Consider the following 17,024-nt stretch of genomic DNA (forward strand, 5'->3'; position numbering starts at 1 on the left):
CCACAAAGCTATTTGCTTAGTGGGCGCCGTTCTATTACAGAAGTACCGAAGAATATTTTACCAATGTTTCCCCATTTCCCAACATATTTGCAAATTAGTTTTACATTTATATAAACAAGGACCTTTAAAGAAATATAAAGTGTGCTGTAGTTCCAAAAGTTAACATGTGGTGGCAGCATTTCCCCATAAACGGTCCTTCACATCCTATGTAGCCAACAATTCATCACAGTGTTCTGCAGTGCACCAGCTGAGTGTTAACTGGATAAAAAATGGCTAGCTTCTCTCCTTCCTTGATATTGGGGGTAATCGTAAAATCCCCAAATAGTCTTCTATGAAAACAAAGGTACCATGGATGTGATGCTTCGCTCATACATGCCAGAGATCCTGCACAGCAAGGTTATACTATGTAAGTATGCTTTTTATGTAAGTGTAACAGGTATGCTTAGAAGGGCACATGATAATTAAGGTTGCTTTAATGCACTTCAGTATAGGATTCAAAAGTTATACTGCCCCTAGGTGGATCATATTGGAAAAGGCCTTGTACTGTACATATTTCGGTTACCTGTATGGGAGTGAGAGGCTGCTTCCCCTGCTGTGTGGTATCACCTAGCCTGTTGCTTTGTTGGACTGTTCCTGTTGTTTATGGACATCTGACGTCAATGTCTGTTCTAATTCCCAATCTTTATAAGAGCTGCAAATTTCTAGTATCCATCAGAAAATGAAATGATGGTGCTCACATTTGAGTAGTGTCATTGCAGATGTGATAAAAAGAACTGGAGTGTTTTATAGGATGCTGCAATAGTATTATATTTTTCTGATTGTAAGTGTTGTCCCATAGGATAAAGCAACATAACAATAAAGTTATTTTCCCATCCGGTATTGCACATAACTCAATCCCATTTATGCACTGGCTAATTCCTCCTTGTTACAGCAAGTGGGATTTTTCCAACTGGTATTACAGCCATAAGACAATGGTATAATATAATGTACGGGTTACATACAGGTTTGAATGTTCTGTGATTTTTTTTTTTTTGCATAAATGTTTTCTTTTTCCTGATAAGTTTTCGGGAATCCTGATGTATGTCATAGGAAGCATCGTTATACAAAATGTATAGAATATTAGACACAGATTATGTTTTAGAATGTCATCAAAACTTTTGTGTCAGCAAACAAAAAAAATAACACTCCTCGTCAGTAAAGGAAAGGGTACACTTTGGAAAGAAAAGAACGTGCTTATACAGATACAGTAAAGAAGGGATACAAGGGGTTATTTTGGTTCACTCTTTCTGACAAATTCCTTCTTAGATGGACAAATCCATGTGCACTGCAGTTGGGGCAAATGTGACATGTGCAGAGAGAATTAGATTTTATGTTATGACTGCAGATACTCCCAGTATTTTTTTGGACACACCCACAGTTTTTGGTAGAAATGCTGTGTGTCCCCATGCGAATGCCCCCTGTATGCCTCCATCACACACCCCTGTGCGAATGCCTAATCGACTGTGCAAGTCCCCGAAGGTGTCCACACAGCGGTCCTGCACATGCGCAATGGTCCCTTTTGCGAATACGCCGGGGTCCAAGCCGATCAGAATCACCCCCTACTGTATGGACCTTATTCAGGTCCATTCACACGGCCCTGTGCGTTCACGCGTGGGGGGGGGGGGGGGGGTGTTTTCACTTTGCGCATTTCTGCCCACCCACTACCCTCCAAACGTGCACGCAGATCTAAGGTTGCTCTAAGCATGAGCCTTAGATCTGCGTGTATGATCCACATCATTCGATGGTCGGCTACGAGTGTTACCCCGCAGGCTGCGAATGGCTGTTTATGTAAAACATCCATTCACAGCCAGTGCAAACGTACGTATGGTGGGCCGGCGTACCGCCATTCGCAGGGCGGGATCGGGTTGACTCTAAAGGATGCGAATTCGCATCTGAGCGAATGACCCAGAATAATTCCCTATGTTACTATGTTTTTACTCAGCGGAGAGCCATCAGGATCTGGTAATAACAGCTGCATCATTTATCTTTGGAGGAGGACCTAGCTCTTAGGGAACCTACATGATACAAACTCGTTTGGGCAATTATAGTGGCTTTTTAATATATTTTATTACTATCATGTTTAAAGTTATTGGATATCCATTTTATAATACTATGTGGGGGAAATTTGCTAAGATGTGAATTCTACTTCACATGCGATGTTGCTCTGGGCAACCAATCAGATCCTGTCTACTACCTTCTAGAGGGTGCTAAATAAATAAGAGGTAACTTCGGATTGGTATCCCATAGCAACATCACATGTGAAGTAGAATTCACATCTTCGTAAATTACCCCCTTTAGATATTAAATTGTTTAGAAAAGGAACCGTCTTACATGTTATGTGTCGGCAGCGCTGGTACCTTGATATTTATTTTCCATACTATCCGTAGGACTTCCCTCCCTTTGCATTACTCTGTACTGCTGTTCCATCCCCAAGCACCGCATCTCTAGCATTCATCAAATTATTGTTGAAAGCGCATTTAATTATCTTATAATATATACACTAGGATGGGCAGAAGACGGGAAATCTATTAGCGGAGTCGCATTAGCTGAACATTTTTCAGTAAATTTATTCCTGCTCCGGTTGGTTGTTAAAATGCAGAATAAAATTGTAACACAGACGGCAAAGATGTGCCAGCATGCGCCACAACATCCCACAGATATCCGGGCCTCGTGGTGATCATGCAGTGTAGGTAGGCATTGCCATTTGGCAATATCATTGAAATAGTGCGTTTCCCTTACAACCAGGGCCATCTTAACATATGGGCCCTTATTCTGATCGGTGCGGATATTCCCGAATTCTTACGGTGCGGGCCGCACGCCACGGTGTTCTGCCGCGTGCGGCCATCGTCCGTAGAAACGCCCACGTGTCCTCCGCATTCGGACGGACTCACTCTTTAAGAACAGGGCGTGTTTACGGACGACATACAAACCATGCGTGTGCGGGAGAAACACTCCGATTCTGCACGGTATTACAGAGTATTACAGAGTATGCACGGGAATACCGCATCCGAACGGGAGCCAAGCGGTGCTACCGCACGTAAGCGGTGTATTTACGCCAAACAACCCACTATTATGTCTATTCTGCAATACATCACATGACCCACTTATTCAATTACCTATCCTCATACAAAAATGCTTATTTGGAATTGGAATCAATTAGATGCCAATATATCCTTACAAGCATGCCTAACACATGCATTGCACACATTAACCCTTACAGCAATTGAAGTGCAATGGTTTGTATTAGACCCTGTGTAAAAGATTATAAACAATCTACACATATACTGTTTAATGTGCAAATAAAACCAACAACTGTGAACTTGCATAAACCATTTATTAGCATGAAAAATTAACATTTAAATATAAAACTATAAAATAATAAATTAGAGAAGTAAATCTCGCAGGTCCTGGAGATCGGCTAATAATAGGCGCAAATAGTGGTCCGCCCGCAGGAGGGCCCCACGAACCCCCTCATCTGCCGGTGTTGTGTCATCTGTGGGCATGTCAAAGGGGCAAAAATTAGTCATGATATTCATGCATACATTTCACATACTGCTACATAAATTGCAGAAATGCTAGGTGACATGTGTATATATATATATATATGTAGAGAGATAGAGACACACATAGATAAATAGATATGACACACACATATATACATACATGCAAACTTATTTACTACATACTGTGTTTTTTTCCCTCTACCCTTTACTCTGCAGAAGACATAACAGTCATAGTGTTTCTTCTCATTCACAACCCACCCATGACTAACCAATGACAAGCATGTCATGGCCTCCGTCAATAAGAACTTGTCACAATCTCCTCAGTCTAAGTTCAGTGATGGTTCGTGGCATGGGAGTTATGCAAATGTCAGGAATGCACAGTACACATCCTCAAAATCATAATTCAGTCTAAACCAACCTACAATTCTGTGAGGGCAAAAAAACAATCTGAACTACAGGGGGTGTTTAGGTAGAGGAGGCTCCAGGGACACTGGCAACTTGTGACTCCATTCCAAGGTAGGCCGGCCCATACTCCATTTATAGCATACATCCTATAGTTTATAAATAACATTCAACAACAATATAGATTCCCCTATATGATGGGTCAGAATCGAGGCTTGCAGCAGGTGAATTTAATCCACAAATGATCCACTCATCCCTTTACTCAAGGATCCTGTTTAACTACAACGGTTATGTGGCAGTCAAAATGGAGCTCCAAGCCATCCCACAAACCTGTGTAATTCAGAGGTGTCCTGGATGAAAGGGATGCCTTGGACACCCCATCTAACCCGTACCTGTATCTGTAGCTACCCACTTTGAGTTCTGTATTAATAGTATTGTACCAAAATTTTTCATCACCAGTGCTACATAACAAATACCAGTACAACTACTTCATGAATGATGCATTATGTAAACATACCGATCTGATGGGACTCCGGTGCCTCACACGCCTCCTCCCCCTCGGATTCGTCCAACTCCGGGGCAACCGTGGCCTCCTCAGCCACCTCCTCCGCCAGCTCCTCCGCCACCATCACCTCCTCCACCTCCTCCTCCGCCACAACCACCTCCTCCACCACCACCACCTCCTCCACCTCCTCCTCCGCCACCAACACCTCCTCCACCTCCTCCTCTGCCACCAACTCCTCCTCCTCCACCACCACCTCCTCAGGCACCTCCTCCTCCTCAACCACCTCCTCCACCATCTCCTCCACCTCCTCCACCATCTCCTCCACCATCTCCTCCACCTCCTCCACTTGCTCCTCCACCATTTCCTCCTCCTCCTCCACTTGCTCCTCCTCCACCCTCGCCGCCACCTCCTCATCACGCTCTTGGACCTCCTCCTCGGCCAGGGCTGCCTCGGCCTGTTCCTGTGCCTGTCGTGCTCGGGCTCGTGCTGTGTGGTAGAAAACAAAATCATGGTCAATGTCGGGTCATTGGTGCACATGTATTAATCCATAACAAGACATACATGGAAGGGTGATAATGTTAACAAGACATACATGGAAGGGTGATAATGTTGGCAAACGATGCTTGAAAGTAGCTCCTTACTGTTAATGGACTCCAAAATGTGACATTTAAGTTATTATGTGATTGTTAGTAATTTGTTCAATCATTACAACCCTGGCATTTATCAATGTTGAACACATATTAGATCTGGCACATTGTATGCATCAGAATCATGAATGCTATGTCATTACATATAAAAGCCACATGACTGCATGTTAACCAGGAAGAAGCACACATAACAGTCTATGGACTTTTAAACCCATGGACACCCACTTATCATGAGACACATTTTATTGTTTATATATGCTATGATGTAAGTGCGAAATTTCATAGCTAAAATACTCACAATCAGCTATTTCGCCCCTAATCTGCTGTAAAAGCTGGGGCTGGCGCCTGCGGAGGTCCGACCACCGCCTCTCTAGCTGCCCGATGGTCCTCCGCACCCGAGTGCGGGCGAAAATCCTGCGCCCTGCCGCAGCATAGGCCCGCCGCTTCTGGCCATTAGTGATAAAGGGCCCCGCACGGCCCAGCCTTGTCTCCATGACGGAGACCAGAGCCCTCAGTTCCGCAGGCGAAAACGGCTCTGCCCTGCGTGTCTCCGCCCTGTTAACAATGGCATCAATCAACCAATCAGGTGGTGGCATTGGTTTATCACAGTTATTTGTGTTAATAACTTTATTGTTCATCTTTACATGAACAGCGTCTCTGCGCCAACACAAATGGTGACAAATTCGCATGCCTTAAAAACAGTAGTGCTGATGTATGGGAATGAACAAATCTGATATATATAAAACACAGTGTGTATGCACTTAGCAAATCCAATAACGCCTCGCTCCGCCAAGCAACGCGTGCTATAGCTTAGCAACGCATAGCTGTACTTAGCATTACTTACTCTATGCATCTATGTGTATGTGTACATTTATGTTTAAAAGACACATACACATACTTGCAGGTATCCTGAGTCCAGCATTATACACCAGCGCTGGCTGCCTGCCTGCCTGCCTGCCTGCCTGCTCCTTGAAATGTTTAAACATGTTAATAAATTCCAATATCATATATATATATATATATATATCTGCAAACAAATCATACATCAACACAGAAAAAAGTCCCCACCACATTATAGAATAAATCAATGTACTCACCAGACATCAGGGATAGTATCAACTACAATAATGAAGATATAACAAACACATAAGATCCCTTGTACAAAGTATAATAATGAGCACCTATATTGTACTTCCCCCAAAACTAAGCACATATGATAAATATATACTATTTCTTTGCCATTAGGAGGGCAGGCTGGCTAATTGTCGTTTTGTAACACTGACAACTACCACACTGTACTTATTTGAAGGGGTGATTTTTAAAACAATTGGTGTGTTCTGGTCAACTAGATAAAATGTACCTGAAGAATCTTAGTGCCACAGAGTCCCGCAGCTGGTATCCCCTCCGGCATTCAGGGGCGCGGGATGGGCGCATGGGCGGATCTTGCGGCTCAGATGGAACCTCCCACTCATCAAAGGGTATCTCACGCCGCACAGCAATGTTATGGAAAAATATACACAGGCCCACGATCCTCGACACCATTTCAGGCGCATACTGTAAGTCACCACCAGTGCGGTGGAGCACTCTAAATCGACCCTTTAAAAGGCCAATTGAGCGCTCCACCACTTGCCTGGTGGCAACATGCGCCCGATTGAATGCCTCCTGTGGGCCCGGTGCTGGGTAGCTGTACGGCGTAAGTAGCCAGGGCGTACATGGGTAACCGGAGTCACCCAGAACCCACGCATCACGGCCTTCCAGCTCTTGTAGTCTTTGCCATATCCCGGTTTGTCGGATGACATGAGAGTCATGGGCACTTCCGGGAAACTTCGAGTTGAAGGCGAGAATTTCCATGGATGGGCCACATACCACCATCACGTTCAGTGAGTGGAACAATTTGCGGTTCCTATATATCTTCTCACTTCGAGATGGAGGCACAAATGGTACATGGGTGCCATCCACAGCCCCTATCACATTAGGGAAGCCAGCAATTTGATGGAAGGCCTGCTGGCTTCTGCGCAGGGTCTCGGTGGCAAATGTCATGGCCATGAAGTGCCCCTTGCGCCTGAACATGGCCGACGTCACACGCCTCAGGATTCGGCAGAAGGCCGGCTGAGATATTCCAGCAAGTACTGCCACTACTTGTTGGAATGATCCTGAGGCGCAGAAATGCAACACCGCCAGCAGCTGTGTGTGAGGCGGAATTGCTGTCGTGATCCCGTGTAGAGGTTCCAGATCACTCTCAATTAACGAGAGCAGATCCAGAATTACATGTGGCGGTAACCGGTACCTAGTAAGTACCTCATCATCGGGCATAGCAAACAGAGTCACCCGTGTGCGATAGATTCTAGCACGTCCTGGCCTCCTTGGGCGACGAGTGGGGAGAGCCGCAAGTGCCCTTAGCCTCCTTTCCATGTACTGCATCATTGCTTCAGCAACCTATAAAGAAATGAACATAAATACTGATGCACCTATGCACATAATGGCCATATCCGACTACAAATAGATTTGTAGGCTTCAATACGTACAATAGATGGCCGCCCCGTCAAATCCCGAAGATCCATTTGACTCTATAATGATGTAACAATAATATGAACTCAATACACACCGTCCTAAACACACAGATGCTTACAACATCGAACTACTAAACACTACTTGAGTATCAAAGGTGTCTGCATTTGTTGCCGACATCATGTACTATGAGACATTTCAGCTATTGCTGGGACATGTTGTCCTGCAATAGATGAACACACACAGGTTTAAGACCTGTGAGTGAAATAGTGAACATGTGACATGTTGCAATAATGCTACAAAGACTTTGGTGGGCCAACAATCTGTAGTCAGTGAGGCAATGGTGCATACATTCATACACTTACATTGTTAATGGATATCATATCTACAAGGACCATGGAAGAGCTTACCTTAGACCCTGACAAGTCCAGATCTGGAGACAAATGATTCTAGCAGCAACTCACTATTTATAGGCCTCTCACATGTGTGGTCTATAACAGTAGTGATGAGTATTGCATGACTTGTGGCCTGGATTTTCTAAGGGATTGGGCTACTTTTAGCTTGCAATCAAACTCCACAATACCACAGTAGTCATGAACCAAATGTCATGTCATGCTAGCAAATAGCATGTGTATTGTGCGATAGTCACAGGTGTATCAGAAGATTCTATGCAATGTTAGAATTGGTGACCAGTATTTAATGTCGAAGTTTCGCCAGGTTTTACACAATGGAATTTCCACCACCGTATGCGGCGCGAAAAAACAGCGACGTACGCTCGCGCACGGAACGCAGCTGCCGCTGATGTCCGCCAAACAGGATACACAAACAGTATATAAAGGTGTATTAGAATGTGACAATGTTGTTGCTAACATGTCTGGATCACAACCAGAGGTGGACCAGGAGCTGCAGCAACTATTTCACCAGATGGACTCCAGCACCTCCTATGTGCCACTGCACATGCAGCCAGTGGGAAATGAGGAGGCTGCTGGCCCTTCTACAGCAGGGCAACCTGCACCTGACCATTCTACAGCAGGGCAACCTGTACCTGGCCCTTCTGCAGCAGGGCAACCTGCAGCTGCCTCATATGCACCATCAGCAGAATCATTTGGAACACAACCGGGGACTTCACAAGATAGTACCATGGCCAGCACTTCAAGTACAGCGCCACGTGCCAGTGGGCGTGGCCATGGCCGTGGCAAGGGGAAAAAGAGGGCAACAGAGGAACCAACTTCCCGAAATAAGGCATATGAAGCACAGGAGCTTGCCATCCTGGTTCCCCGAGCACGTGATTGGATTGAGTGTCCATCGGAGAGGCTGACACACACACGCAGATGGAAGATTTGGGAAGACATAACGGCAGAGATTAATGAAGTTGCGCCACAAGTTCGTGAGGCGGACCATGTCAAGAAGAGGCAAGTTGTTTTGTGATACATGTGCCCAGTAATAGACAAGTAATGATTGAATTCATGCTTAGATGGATTTTGCAAATGGCCGGTGAGGTTGTTACGATACACAGACATTATTGACATGTTATTTAGTTGAGAGTTAGAGTAGGGTGATTGTGAATGTGTCTTGTAACGGTTGATATCATAGTTGCATGTAATGTTATCTTTTTGACATTAAGCACATGTCGTAATATGTAGCACAGAGCAATGGCTGCAACATCAAACATCTGGAGTGACATGTATTAATATGTCAACTGACATTGCAGGTGGCAGGACTTCAAAACCAACCTGAAGAGGAAGATGACCAAGCGGTGGGAACACAGCCAGAGATCTGGGGCCGGGCCCATGCCATCAGGGCTAGAGTTCACCCCCCTGGAGTTGATGGCCGAGAGCTGTGTATCAGTTGAGGAGATCAGGGGGGTGAGCACGATGGATAGCGAGGCCCCAGCTGAAGTGTTTGCGTCTTTTATTGAAGGTAAATATTTGTCATGCCATAAGCTTGTGCAAGTAATTATCTTAGAATGTGTCCTAATTGTGTTTATCATTTTCCACAGACACCCCACTGCTTGGTGACGACTCTGCTCAGGAGGTGGAGGAGTCCGTGCCACCTGGCCCCAGTGGTAGGCCTGTGCAGCAGCAGCCATCGGCCCAAGCCGATTTTGCCACCTTGGCCCAGATGCTTGGGGACATAAACCAGCAGGGAGAGTTTGCATCAGAACGGATGCGTAGGACCGAGGAGATCATAGGGAGCTTGGTCAGCACCCAGCAGGCCATCGCTGGGAGCATGCAGGCCATGGCTGAGGCGCATCAGGCCATGGCTGCAAGTGCTCAGGTGCTGGCCGAGCAAGCCACCCGCCAAATGATCTCCTCCTCCACCATAATGAGCTTATGGTGGAGCTGGTTAACAGCAACAGGGTCCTAATGTCATCCGTTTCTGGTGCATTACCACCAGCAACACTCCCTGCTGGCAGGAGGGGTAGACCAGCCAACCCCTCACCAGCATCTGCTCCACCTGCCCCAGCATCTGGCCGTGGCCGAAGAGCTGCTGCACAGGCCAAGGAGCCTACCAAGGCCAAACGTGGTCGCAAATGAACTTGTGGCTGCATTAATCTCCACCGTTATGTCATCCCAACTCTTCCATTGTGCTGTGTGTGTCAGCTTCTTGTGTCCAATCACGTGCTGAGGGTAACCAGATGAGCCCTTGCTTCAAATGTCCTTTTTGGTTCCCCTGTTGCCCTCTTTTGCCTGCCATTACTGTCATCTGTACTTGAAGTGATGTTGCTAAGTCCCTGGTTGTGTTCCAAATGATTCTGCTGATGGTGCATATGAGGCAGCTGCAGGTTGCCCTGATGCAGAAGGGCCAGGTGCAGGTTGCCCTGCTGTAGAATGGTCAGGTGCAGGTAGCCCTGCTGTAGAAGGGCCAGCAGCCTCCTCATTTCCCACTGCCTGCATGTGCAGTGGCACATAGGAGGTGCTGGAGTCCATCTGTGTGCAATTATATTTGTTTTGTATTATAATTTATTTTGGTACATTCCTAACATGGTTTTTTTTTTTTGTTTTTTTTTATTTTTTTGTCATTGCATCACAGTGGCATTGACTGTGAAATGTATAAAAATAAATTTCTTTACTTTACTAAAATTGTGTGGTTTCATTAGTACATGTCGAATACACATGTGTATTGATACTATTAATATTCAGTCATGTCCATTGTTAGCAGGTTTAAAGTGTGTGACAAGTACAGCATATGGGGGTGATTAGTAAGGTTTCCTTGAAGCAGCAATGGTTTCAATTAAAGCACTGACAAGCGTCCTATTAGTGAGTAATGAGTAAAGGAGTCGATTCTATTGGGTTCAGGTGTTAATGCTTGTAGTCATTAGGCGGTCCGTTCGCCTACCGCAGGAACGAGTGGTGTCCGCAAAGCAATAGTAGCCTTTTGGACACCGCACATTTCTTCCCTTTTTGTTCGCGTGCATTCGGAGTGGTATCCGAATGCACGCCCCCCAACATCAGTGTACTCCCCCGTGTCCGCCCATGTTTCCGCCCCGTTTTGCCCACTTTGAAACTACGCCCATGTGTCATTCCGCATGACGCCCATAATACGCCCATATTTCCCGACTGATTGCGGTGAACAGTTTTGTACGGGATTTGCCCGAACAGGTACGGAGTCAAGGCGTGGCACATGCGCGTGGCGTTCTCCACGCATGCGCAGACGCCGTAAAGACGCGATCCGAAAGTATGCGGAAAAGTACGCGTCAATCAGAATAAGGGCCATGGCCTCAATGGGCAGCTGCCCAAAGGCCCCCCACTTCTGGGGGCCTTAGAGCTGGGGCAGATTGGGATGGGGGCATCTGCCTCCTGAGGTTTATTTTGGGAGGCAGTAGAAAATGTTGCCTGGTGCTATCTATCAGAGTCAGCGGCGTACCTAGATATTCGTAGGCCCCATAGCAAAGGTTTGTAAGGGCCCCCTATTTAGCGACTGATGGTGATAAATGTATGTAAAACATATTACTTAGACAGCAAAGATGGGCCCCCTTCAGCTCTGGGCCCCATAGCAGCTGCACCCCTTGCACCTATGGTAGTCACGCCCTTGATCAGAGTCCAGCACTTCCTAGCTGCATCCCATCCTGCAGCCATACAGTGAATGTCTATCAGCATGCTGATTGTTGGATGGCTGGAATTATCTACCAATCAGAGTGCTGACAACTGTTCACTGTATGGAAGCGGTCAACTGTCAAAAGAGCAACCACTGAAGGTCGATAGGCCTTAGGTTGACACAGACAAAAGGTCCACATGCTTGAAGTTCGCCAGGTCAACATATGCATTCGTTCGACTTTTGGAAGGTCAACAGTCAAAAGGTCGACATGGGGTTTTCACATTTTTATTGAAAAACTCATGTCGACCTTTTGACTATCGACCTTCCCAATGGCCACCTTATGCATGTGTCAACCTTTTGACCCTGTCGACCTTAGACATGTCGACCTTAGACATGTCGACCCTTCAGTGGTTGACCCAATATATGTCAACCCATACCCAGCGTCGTTATATTGAAAGCCGGCATCCTGACCAGCTGGATGTTGACTGCATCCCTATATGATACACAAGTTATCAGTACATATTTGTACAGTACAGATAGGTGCCACTGCCTCCTCCCCAGCCAGTTACCAGCCCAACAGCAGCAGGCCAGGTCCCAGCCTCCGAGCATCCCTTCTGTAACAGCCAGAATGCAGGGTCTCAGCAGTGTCCCCATAGCAGTTGGTGTCCACTGTGGGGGTTATTCTAATTCGTTCGGTCCCCCCCTGCAAATCCGGTTGGCAATCCGACCCCTAGACCCCCGCTGGAAGAGAGCGGCTCCACCTGTATATATATCATGCATGTAACATATGTGCTGGATTGATCCCCTGTATATATCATGCATGTATATATCATGCATGTAACATATGTGCTGGATTGATCCCCTGGGAATTGCCAACATTGATTACATCCTGTGCATCAGCATAAACCAGTGCAGTGTTAAGCCTGCCCCCCGTACTCCTATTGGACGGCCTTAATACTGTAATAGGTTATGCTGATTCCCGGGCAGCACTGGCATCGATCCAGCATGTATAGTACTAGGGTTGGCCATCGTTGCCATTGTCATCGATGGTTGCCATCGATGGCAATTCTGCAACTGCCACCGATAGTGCTTAACTGCAATGGATGACCATCGATATTTTTACATATCGATGGTCATCCATTGTGTTTGATTGATTGGCCCGTTGGCCAATCAAAACAAGGGGGCGGAGCTATACTCAGTGTCCCGGCACTTTGAGAAACACCCCCCTCCCCCCCCGACCCGCAAAACATCGTTTTGCAATTCCATCGATGGAGGGAAACCATCTGATTTTGAATCATCGATGGTCGATGGCCATCCCTATATAGTACATGCATGATAATCATATATGCCTACCCTCCTGTATTCTGAAAACTCCCTATCTCCCTGAAGAGTCTAACTCATATTATACAGCTTTTTTTTTTGGAGGGGGGGGATTCAAACACATACAGTATACATTCAAATGGAATCATCAGTGCCAGTTCCCTGCATTGGTTATACTTATAAAGCACAATGACGCATATGGCTGCATGCATTTTAAATAAGGTTTCTTGTGGACACCTTCACCACCTCCCTGAAACTAGACAAGTATAGTTAAATTGCATTTGGAATTTACTGCATAGGCACCACGTTTATTATTATTATTATTATTATTATTATTATTATGTGTATATTGGGCAAAGTTATGCTGTGTACACACTGATACAATCTGCATAAGATCCAGATAAGATTTTGACTATATAGTCAAAATCTTATCTGGATCTCATGCAGATTGTATGGGTTTTATCCCAAGCGATCCAGATGCGTTCAAGATGCGCGCTCCCATATCTTAACCAGAAAGTCTTGGCTGCCCTGTCTATATAGTGCAGATCTGCACTATATAGTCTAAATTGTATGCAGATAGTCTAAATTGTAATCACATCTGGATCTTATGCAGATTGTACTAGTGTGTACACAGCATAAGAAGATAATAAATATCACAACAAATAATTGCAAACAAATAAACCCAATACTGCCGGCAGCAATGTTATTATCAATACTTGCCACATTTCACAAAATATATACTGTAGTTAATGTTAACTGGAAATATCTCCCAACAAGCAGTTAAGCACATATACACCCATATATGGAACTAGACACGCCCTGTGGGCGGAGCATGACACCCCCCCCCCCCCCTTAACGGCGCGCTTTGCGAAATTAAACCAGTTTTCAAAAGCAGCAAGTATATGATGATAACATGCAGGTATACATGTGCTCTGTGATCTCTCCCCTATGCTTCTTGGTCCGCGTGGCCTCTAGTTAGGGTTAGGCTGCAGGAGGGGTGTTTATGGTATAATTGAAATTCCAGGATCCGTCAGTCTTTTACCTGCTGCGATTTTGGACCCAACCCCAAAGAACAACAGTTTCCAGTACAAACTCAATCAATCCCTAAAGTATAAGGGCTGGTCTTACTCTATACAGAAAATATCTAAAAATCCTCCAGGGAACTCCAGATAATACAGCAGCAGTGTAATTAGAAGTGATTGAAACCCCATAGCAGGGTGAAATAATGAGTCCCAGAGTTCAGTTATTAATTTCAGCAGCAAAGCATTAGATTATTGCCTGTGGCTGCTCTCTTCCCTGAAGCAGAGTCCTGCCGTCTGTGAGTATGTTATTATCTCTCATGTAGGGACACGCGACCAGCGCCTCTCATTCCTGTAAGGTTATTGCAAGCATCATTCTGTCTGCCGTCAACAATACCCTACTGACGCATTTCATATAAGGCGTTCTAAGTCAGCTGAAGGGCGCTGCTGATGGCATACAGAAGCTTGCTGGGGAAATATATGCCGTGCAGTAACTATTTAGCTACACCAAGGGGGTTATTCTGGTTGATTCTCAAGGCTGCGAATTTGCAGCCTTGCTAATCCACCAGACGCCACCTGCCAAATGCCGATACGCCCCCCACGTACGCTCGCACAGCTGCGAATGGATGGAAAATAATACAATTAGGGGGGGGGGGGGCGTTATTGTTGTGCCTAGGGTTGCCCTCACCCCTTATTGTTGTGCCTAGGGTTGCCCTCACCCCTTATTGTTGTGCCTAGGGGCGCCCTCACCCCTAAATCCGCCCCTGATCATACTGTTCTGATATTGCACATGTTGCATCCCCGATGCCTAGTTATGCTAATAACACAACCTATTTTGAGCCAACTGAGATGCCCACTTACAGCGGCGCCATTCTGTCTCTGTGGCAGCTAGATTCCCTTCACTGGGAGGATCTTTGCCATCATGTTCTGGGTCCATGTATACCTGGAGGGGGGATATCAACCAGTGGCCAGCGCCAGGGCCGCCACTAGTAATGTTGGGGCCTGGGACTGACCTGACCTTCAGCCCGGGCCCCCCCCTTGCATGCCGGCACACCCCCCCCCTCGCATGCCGGCACCCAGCCTCAACCCCCCAATTACTTACCAGCGGTGGTGTCAGTGCTCACTGCACAGTGCAGCCTGCAGAGCGCCGAGCCCCTCTGTATCCTAAGCTCGGCGCTCTGCAGGCTGCACTGTGTATTGTGCAGGTGCAGGGGGGTGGTGGTGGTGCCGTGCCACTGTGAGCAGCTGCCCGGGCCCCTCCAGAGGCTGGGGGCCCGGGACAGTTGTACCCCTGGCACCCCCCTGTTGGTGGCCCTGGCCAGCGCAGCGGGCTCGAAGCATGGCGAGCGTCCACTGCAATATGGAAAATGGAGTGACAACAATAGTGTGCGATTAAAACACTGTGCAGCTAAGTATATGTACCCCAAAGGGTAAACATCCAGAAAGATACCCCAAAAGTACTAGAGAAAAAATAAGAAGGTGTATAACACAAAGTGCCCGGTGTATAACCGTTACAACATATAGAATAAATTCAGTCACCGTATTTCAATGCATGGACACTGAATTATCTCAGTATTCAGGATTGGATACCTGAAACGATAACCACCCATTCTCACAATGCTTGTGATAAGGGTGGTATAATAGAAAACAAGAATAGTGCAAATTATCTTCAGTTAAAAGCACATAATCGTCCTCACTTACAAATGTAGGTGATAAAACAGCATAAAAGATGGCCCCACACAGGGCCGTTGCTAGGGTGTCCGGCACCCTCCTGCAAACCATACATTTTGCGCCCTTTCACATTGCTATTGCAACAAGCTGCAGCCTGATTGTTGGAGTGTATGCAACATGCGATCCTATTGAGGATCTCGGTTGCATGTACATGTATGCATACACCATCTCAGTGCTGTGTCCGCAAAATGTTGAAAGCACTAAAACTAAACGTTACAGGCTAGATCGCATCGCACAGCATGTATGCAATGTGTGTGCGATGCAATCCGAAAGCAATACAAAAAGAATGTGCAGCACATACTTTTTGTACTGTGCGATGTGATGCCCAATTCCAGCATGTATGGCCACCTTTAGGCACATAACCCAGCCCATTATTTAAAAAGTGTCTAAATTAATATAAAAAAATCTACAATTATAAAAAAAATTGTTATAAACATGTATAATAAAAACTCTATGTTCTTTTACTGTTTAACTCTTGTGCAGTCCCTCCTATTCTATCTGCGTAGGCAGGACGCTGAGGATGCCATTACACCCCTCTTGTGACTGAGGGGGAAAGGAGGGGAGAGATGCAGGAGATGGAAAAAGAGGGGAGGAGATAGAGGGGGCGGAGTGTTGAGTACTGGCAGTGGCACTGGCACAGCACACTGAGAAGAGGGAAGGAAGGGGAGGTGGCGCTGCTGCCTGTTCATCATTTTCTTGACAGCTGACAGGCGCAGGGAGCAATGGGTAGGGGGCGGATCCGGACATGACATGTAATCCAGGCATTCACAGACAGCGCTACATGCCTCAGTGCAAGTGTCCGTGAGGAAGAGGGGGCAGGTCGCAGGAGGAGGACAGTGTGTGCGCAGTGCAGGGAGCTGCTCAGCCTCTCCATACTGCTGCCCACTGTCAGACAGGCGCTGCGGGTGGCGTGCAGGAGGCAGTGACAGTGAGGGCTGAGGCAGCTTTAGCAGAGCAGGGAGGGAGACAGCGCCTTTTCAGCATGGCGCCTCCCTGCTTTGCAGGACCTGCTGAGTGGGTAGCGCTGGCCCTGGCCCCACAGTGGCAAGCAGCTAGGTCAGATGGAATAGGCAGGCTCAGCCACAGGTCCATTAGCCAGTCCAGAACAGGGAATGGAATCCGCATCTTAAGCACCGCGATGACCAATAAATGCCTTTCTCCGGGGATCATTCAAAATCGAAAAAAATCCTTGAAATTATGCCTTGATCACAGTCCACTGCAGCTAAAATAAAATAACCTACACCAAACTAAATTACAGAGAAATAACTACAAACATGCTGTAAGGGCGTCTAACAACTTCCGCGCTTACCTC

General features: G+C 46.4%; 2 protein-coding genes across 3 annotated transcripts in view; one reads left to right on the forward strand and one right to left on the reverse strand.

The window, feature by feature from the left end:
• The window catches only part of RPL28 (ribosomal protein L28), a 147,486-nt gene that overhangs the window by 93,815 nt on the left and 36,647 nt on the right, over window positions 1-17,024 (reverse strand). The window lies entirely within an intron of this gene.
• The window catches only part of LOC146042510 (germ cell-specific gene 1-like protein), a 42,800-nt gene continuing 25,990 nt past the window's right edge, over window positions 215-17,024 (forward strand). For both annotated transcript variants that reach the window (XM_083162546.1, XM_083162545.1), the window contains exon 1: window positions 215-406. The gene's annotated coding sequence lies outside the window, so the exon portion shown is untranslated. The remainder of the gene's footprint in view (window positions 407-17,024) is intronic.

Source organism: Crinia signifera, chromosome 19 (assembly GCF_055691185.1).
Source record: "Crinia signifera chromosome 19, ASM5569118v1, whole genome shotgun sequence".
Taxonomy (NCBI): Eukaryota; Metazoa; Chordata; class Amphibia; order Anura; family Myobatrachidae; genus Crinia; species Crinia signifera.